Raw genomic sequence first — 8,239 nt, forward strand, 5'->3', positions numbered from 1 at the left:
CATCTCTCTTGTTATCAGATGATCTATCCTAGGAGTGATAGTTTTTCTCTGGTTACTAAACTTGATTTGTGGCTACTTCAATATATTAAGCCTAAGAGAAGGACAAATCTATGTCTTTTGATGATCAACCTAATGATGGAATCATTCTCAGCAAAGACTAGGTCACTTCCCTATGGCATGGCAATCAGTAAATTATTGGATAGTTTAGTAGGCCACATGGAAAGTGCTAGAAAAGTCTATCTTAGCCCCTCTCAGCATATTAATGACAAGACAACCATTAGATTTGGCTATGCAAGTAAGGATGGAGAATGGGTTAAGGTTGATAAACCTGAGAATCCTAGGAAAAAGAGAAGATCAGAAGGACCATCTTTATCTCAACCTGAGTCTCATGATGAGTTAGTGGTTCAAGGGATAACAGATTTAAAATTGGATATATTAAGGGTTGAACCAAGTTTGACAGAATTTAAAGAAGAGGTCAGATCAGATTTGCAGAGTCTCCATAGACAGCAAGAAGATCTTTCATCTCAGATGGGATGACTCATTTAGATGTTATCTTCTTAGTATCCTCCTCCTACTGCATCTCCATCTTTTCCATTAGTTTTTTCTCCTTCACCAGTTTAGTCCTCTCCATCGTCTATTTCTCCTGATGTCTAGATGCTGCCCTCATCATACATTATGTCTAGATGTTGCCCTCATCATACATTCTACTTTATTTTTGATATATGTATGAACATTGCTTTTCTCACGTGCTTTTGTTGAACTTTATTATCGCTATGTGGTTGTTTGCTTTTCAATTTTTGAAATATGGATATGTATTGACATTTTACTCTTACCAATGAATGTTTTCTTCTGAATGCATGCTTAAATTGATGAATGATTTCTATGAGGATTTGGTTTAAGAGGGAGCCTCTTTTTATTTTCTCTTAGTTTGTTCCAAAAAGGGGAAGTATAATTTTTTTTTATTTTGAAAAAAAATGGGGGGAGATAAAATGAATGTATTGATTTTCATATTTGTTTTGTCATCATCAAAAAGGGGGAGATTGATATTTTACTCTTGCAAATTAAAATAGTTTTGATAATGACTATATAAAAATTAATCTCTAAATCTATATGAATAAGTTTGAGTTTGAATCAATCTATATGAATGAGAAAATCAATCTTTATATCTATATAAATGAGTTTGAAGCAAAGTTATGAAAATAAATCTATATAGGAGTAAGGTTGAGTGTGTTTAAATTCAAAATGAATATCTTTTTAATAATCTCAACTTGCTTTCAAAAGAATCAATGTAAGAAAATTATATGTGTTCAGTTTCTCTAAATGGATAGTCGACTATGTGAATATGCTTTGTCGACTATGCCTATGAATAGTTGACTATATGCCTATGTTTTGTCCACTATGCCTATGGATAGACGACTATGGGTTATGATCTATCTACTATGCCCAAACTTCTGTCGACTATATTATGGTCTGTTGACTATTGGGCAGGCTCTGTCGATTATGAAATTTTCTCTGTCAACTATGTAGTGTATGATATTATAAATTTTATTTGTATTTTTGGATGTGTTGACTATGTGAAAGCGTTTGTCGACTATCAGTAGTTTTGGTTGAACATCTATCAACTATGCCTCATTGTCTGTCAACTTTGCCTTAGTTTTGTTTAAAAATATAGTCGAGTAACCTATTTTGTCTGTCGACAGTTTGTTTCTCATAATCTTGTAACAGTTAGTTTTTGGCGTATTTAATGCTCGCCCAACCACCACAACAGTCAGATTTTTGTATTTATCTACCATAAACTATAAATATGGGTTGGGAGAATCGATTGAAGGTTGCTAAACACATTGAATATCTTCAACTACCGAGCATTCAAATTTCACTGAGCTTTAAATTTTTACTCTCTCTGTAATTTTCTTTTTGAGGCTTTGTACCTAGATTATTGTATCCATCTTAAGCCTATTAATTTTCTTGGAGAGAACCTGTAACTAAGAGTTGTACTCTTAGATTCTCATTTTCACATTTATTGTAATTGACCTAGCGTAAGCTAAAAGGCCCATTAGATTGGGAGGTTTGTACATTTCCTAGTCACGGACTAGAGGACCTACTCATGTTGAGTATGGGGTTGATAGTGAAGTTACTTTAAAATCCTTAGTGGGTAACTAAGGTAGTAGACTAGGCTTGGGAAGCCGAACCACTATAAATCCTTATCTCCTGTGCTTTATGTTTTTATTTGTCCATGTTAGCATTTTTATTCCTACTTAATTCGCTCATTCATTCTTAAGATTTCATATTTATTTGTCACAAAACGATATTGTCTTTACATGGTTGATACCTCATCGTGCCATTTCAAGGTATTGAGGTTTAATGAATCCGTGATTTTAACAGACATCTCTGTTTCTCAAAAGATTTTTTTAATATACTGTTGACACATAATTTTTGTAACACCCCGCATCGAGCGATAGGAAAGTCCGAGACAACTTACCCTTATAGGCCTACCCAAACTTCCCAGGGGGGTCACCCATTCTTGGATTTCCCTAGGTTAAGCACGCTTAACTTGGGAGTTCTTTACCTGCATTCAGCCCAAAAGGTATTCAGCTGGTGTTATTTCCTTCTTTACTTATTCTCGATATATACTACCATTCTCTAGACTCTTGGGGTATTACACACATCATGTTATAATCATAAGGCCCACAGCTGCCGGTCAACTCTTTAGCTCTCGCCTTTCAACGGCTAAGAGCCCCATCGCACTTATGAGCCTCTCAGTGGTTGCCTTCTTGGCAACCGATGTGGGACGAACCCGGTGCATCCACACTATCTCCCCCAAGGTGTGGTGGGGCTCTATCGGCTCCTCCCTTATTGGGGGTTGTAGGGACCATTAGGGGGAATTCCCACAGACAACGTCAAATGTTGACATACATTTTTGTAACACCCCGCATCGAGCGATAGGAAGGTCCGGGACAACTTACCCTTATGGGCCTATGCGAACTTCCCAAGGGGGTCAAGCATGCTTAACTTGGGAGTTCTTTGCTTGCATTCAGCCTAAAAGGTATCCAGCTGGTATTTTTTCCTTCCTTACTTATTCTCGATATATACTACCCTTCTCTGGGCTCTTGGGGTATTACACACATCGTATCATCATCATGGGACACACAGCTACATGTCAACTCTTTAGCTCTCGCCCTTCAACGGCCAAGAGCCCCACCACACTTATGAGCCCCTCAGTGGTTTCCCTCTGCGCAACCGATGTGGGACGAACCTAATGCATCCACCAGAAAGTTCAGGAACTACTCCGCCTTTTCAAAGAGTGCAAGTTGAATCAAGTGCTAAGGAGCCAGAACTCCTACGCCGATGCCCTTGCTCGCTTGGCGTTAGTAGGAGATGCAGACTCATTGGGGGCCATTCCCGTGGAGTTCCTAGCTACGCCAAGCACGAAGGGGAAAAATGAGACGCTGACAATCGAGCTGAGGCCAGATTCATGGATGAGGCCCATCGTTAAGTATTTTCAAGAAGGAAAGTTGCCAAGTGACAAGCTAAAAGCACGGCGTACGCGAGTTCAGGCAGCCAAATACTGTATTCATGACCATATGTTGTATAAAATGGGGGTTTCAGTCCATTACTTAGATGCATCAATGAGTCTGATTGCTAAGTGGTTCTCACAGAAATCCATCCCGATCACTGTGACAATCATGCTTGGGGAGTATTCTTGGCCCAAAAGGCACTTCGCTAGGGTTTTTACTAGTCTACCATGAAGCAAGACGCTATAAATCTAGTAAATAGGTGCAACACATGCTAACGATTTGCAAAGATACCGCGAACCCCCCCTCCCCCCTGCCTACCTACAACCCCCGATAAGGGAGAGGTCGATAGAGCTCCACCACACCTGCCGGGAGGGGATGGTGTGGATGCACCGGGTTCGTCCCACATCGGTTGCCCAGAGGGCAACCACTAAGGGGCTCACAAGTGCGGTAGGGCTCTTGGCCGTTGAAGGGCGAGAGCTAAGAGTTGACCCATTGTTGTGGGCCCCATGATGATGACACAATATGTGTAATACCCCAAGAGCCCAGAGAATGGTAGTATATATCGAGAATAAGTAAGGAAGGAAACAACACAAGCTGAATACTTTTTGGGCTGAATACAGGCAAAGAACTCCCAAGTTAAGTGTGCTTGACCTGGGAAAATCCAAGGATGGGTGACCTCATTGGGAAGTTCGCGTAGGCCTATCAGGGTAAGTTGTCCTAGACCTTCCTATCGCTCGATGCGGGGTGTTACAAAAATGTGTGTCAACATATACCAATTCACCTCCCTTCTTGGTGTGTGTCATATTATTTCAATTCTATCAATGTTGCTATAGCTTCGTTACATTCTTTATCTCTCTAACTGCTTTGTCTTTTCGTTGCATAGAACTTATCTTATTGCTCTCGTTATCTCGTGTCTTTTAAATTTTGGCTTTGTAATCTTGTCATTTCCTCAGTTCATATTACTAAAAATGGCTGGCTCATGTCATGTGTCGTTTGAGAAGAACACAAGTAAGGAGAAGGCAAAGATGACGGATAACTGGAGCGAGAAGACGATAACAAAGAAGGTTAGAATATTTTTTTCGTTATTTGTCATGTTTTGACAATGTTGGCAATGATTGGTTTGAAATAGAACCAAAAATTGAGTTAGGGTTTGCGACTAGATTAACTAATAGGCGGGAAAACATGTAGATAATGAAGAAGTGATATTGATTTATGGGCATTGGTTCCTCCTAAATATGTTATAAACTATTGTAGATATTAAATTGTTGATATTGGTTATTAAAGGCTAATCGGTTAACATATATCGGTGGGGTATCAATATGGTGTAACCCATATCAATTATATGATATCGATAATTGTCCGATACTTTGTAACCGGCATGCCTTCTCTTCATCGATATATACTACCAATATAGTTAAGTTAAAACATTATATGACATCTTATTTATTGTTTGTTTAATTAATATTGTTTTCTCTATTTGTTATAGAGCTTAGATGATAAATTGGAGATCAAGAAATTTTTCCACGCCAGAATAACTAGACTTGGTCATTTTGATACCACTGTTGATTTAATTAGGAAGGCACTGAAGAAGAAGCCTACCCTAGAGGACTAGTTTAAGAATTCTGCTTTTGGCCAGCTTGTCTATGGAGTAAAGGGAGTAACATGGAGCAATCAATTAGTTCACAGTCTATTGTTAAGGTTGTTGGAGAGAGAAGACAAGGACGAGGAAGGCTTCTTGTGCTTCAGACTTTGTGAAAAGTAGGTAAAATTTGAGAGGGAGAAGTTTGCTCTGATAACGGGGTTGAAGTTTGACAACAGCAAATCAACAAAGAGGAAAATCAAGGTAGTGGGAACTCCTACACTGTTTGCCAAGTTTTTCCATGACTGTGACCTCAAAAAAGGTGTTTCAGGGGTCAAGTTGAGAGAGTTCTTCAGGACAAACATTGCTAGCGGTTAGGTGAAATGTTCTAATGAAAATCTTCTCTCTTTGTCATATCTAATAATCATTAATGAAATCAATTTCCAGTCTCGTGCCACAAAGGTGGATATAAGAAATTTTCACCTGGCCTCTTATTAGGAAGAGGCCAACAGTTTTCTTTAAGCAAATGACTCCTTTATTTCTACCACAAATGGTGTCAGAACTCGAATTTTGACTGTGTTTAATTAGAAGCACGAGAACAAGAAGACATGTGACATGGGAGATTTTGCAATTACCTTATAGGTATAATTTTATATATATTTTTATAGGTTAATATATATTAGTGGAGCATCAGTTATGTTTCATTGAGAAGGATATCGGTATTTGGCCGATTCTTTTAACTGACATGTCTTCTTTGAACCGATATGTAAAATCGATATGTCTAATTTAAAACATTACAAGACATCTAATCTATTCTTTGTTTTCTTAATTTTCACTGATATATAGATTTTATGTTTGAGGTCATGCCACGTTTGGTTAACCTCCGAGTTGTTGAAATAAATAAAAAAAGCCCTTAAGCTCCACGAATAAAGAAATGGAGACTTTATGATCCAAAACTCACCCATGAACAGATTATGTCCATATCGAGATCTAAAAGTAGTCTTTGTTATATCTTCATTTTTTATCCTCAGCTGATAGTACCTTGATTTCAAATCAATGTTTGAGAATATCTTAGCACCTTGCAATTGGTCAAATAATTCATCAATCCTAGGAAGCAAATACTTTTTTTTTTATGGTTACCTTGTTCAGCTAACGGTAATCTATACACATCCTCAAGCTTCCATCATTTTTCTTCACAAACAACATGGGTGCCTCCTAGGGCGATACACTAGGTTGAATAAATCTCTTATCAAAAAGATCTTGAAGCTGAATTTTTAATTCCTTCAATTTTGTCGGGGCCATTCTGTACGGAGGTATAGATATGGGGTTTGTCCCTAGTGGAATTTCTATGGAAAATTCAATTTCTCGATGAGGAGGTAGCCCGACTAGTTCTTCGGGGAACACATTAGGAAATTCTTTTACTATGGCTACCTCACTAAGCTCGACTCTCTTATTTTCTGTTTGTACACAGGCCAAATATCCATAGGCCTTTTCCCCTAGCATCTTAACAGCTTTGAGGGCGTTATCCATCGAGTTCTTCTAGCATTATTTTTCCCTCGAAACCTTTCCCAAGTCCCACAATCATCTTGTAATTCGACTATTTTTGCTTAGCAGTCAATTTTGGCATTATATTTGGACCAAAAATCCATTCCTAGGATTATGTCGAAATCTTGGATTTCTAATGGCGTAAGTTCAACTGCAAATTCACTATTTCCCAACATGATTTTCCTTTCTTTATAACCCATACAGGTTTTCACTTGGTTTCCCAAGAGGGTGGTAACTATCATTTGGCAATCTAGCATAATTAGTTCCAACCCTAGGCAACATGCCAATGCATGTGATATGAATGAATGGTTGGACCTCGGGTTGATTAACACTTGTACTAGTGTATTAAGGAAAATCATTGTACCTTGTATGATTGTCAGGTTAGCATTGGCATATTCCCTTGTCAGGTTGAACACTCGACCCCATCGCGATTCTTGGCCCTTCTTATTTGCCTCGAATTTGTTAACCTCTCTTCTTTGCAGGCAGTTTCTAGAGAGATAATCGATCTGTTGGCAATTAAAACACTTAGGCCCCTTTGGACAATTTCATGCCATGTGGTCGTCTTTTCAACAAGTATAGCACCCTTGACTTACAACTTGGTTTCCAATCTGGCAAGGTTTCTTGGGGTGAAATTTTTGACATTTAGAACAGTTACCTTTAGGCTTAAAATTTCTTCCTTGAATCCCCAAGTCATGTTTCTTTCCAAATCTCTTGTCGTCTAGTTCCCAAAATTCTGCTTTTAAGGTGTCCATTCGGTGGAGGTTGCTTTCTACAGTCAGGGCTTGCAGGACCACCTCTAAATAGGTGCATTACCCTAATGAGCTTAATGCCTGCTAGATCTCCAATTTCAGTCCCCTAGGAATTTTGAGCTTTTGCCTCCTCATCCAAATTGTAGATGTGCATATATTTGATTAGCCGAGTGAAACCATCTTCATATTGGGTAACGATCATGTTCCCAGTTTGCTTCAAGTTCATAAATTCCCGGCCTTTCTCCATTTTCTTACAAAGGGAAAAATATTTAGCATTGAAAAGTTCTTTAAATTGTGCCCATTCAATGTTTGGCGTACCTTACTCCATAGGGGCCTTGTAGGGTCCTTTGCATAGTCCTCCACCAATAGTCTACCTCATCTTGATGCATGAAGGTGGCATAATTAACCTTTTCTTCCTCACCGCACCCGATAAAATCAAAGATTTTCTCAATTTGTTCAACCAATATTCGCTTTCATTTGGGTCAGCTCTTTCTTTGCCTAAAAAAAATAGGCGGATTTAATCGCTGGAATTTGTCAATGATATTAGGAGTTCGAGGGGTAGCCTGACTTGTTAGCTGTGTCCCTTGCATAAATTTAGCATATTTTTCATGACTTCTTCATTCAGTTTATGAGGGTTCCATCCTCCTAGCTTCTTCCTCGAAGTGGATTTTCTCGAGGAGTTTTTAATGTTTACTCGTGGGAGTATTGTGATTCCTCCTCTTGGATGTTGCTCTATGATGGTTTAGGGTGATTGGCTCAAATCTTTGGGAACGTTAGGTATTCACCATCTAAAAATATCCATATTTAAAATCATAAGATGAATGTTTAAAACGTGGTAGTAAAATGGTCTC

The sequence above is a fragment of the Diospyros lotus genome, chromosome 7 (genome assembly GCF_014633365.1).
Source record: "Diospyros lotus cultivar Yz01 chromosome 7, ASM1463336v1, whole genome shotgun sequence".
Classification (NCBI taxonomy): Eukaryota; Viridiplantae; Streptophyta; class Magnoliopsida; order Ericales; family Ebenaceae; genus Diospyros; species Diospyros lotus.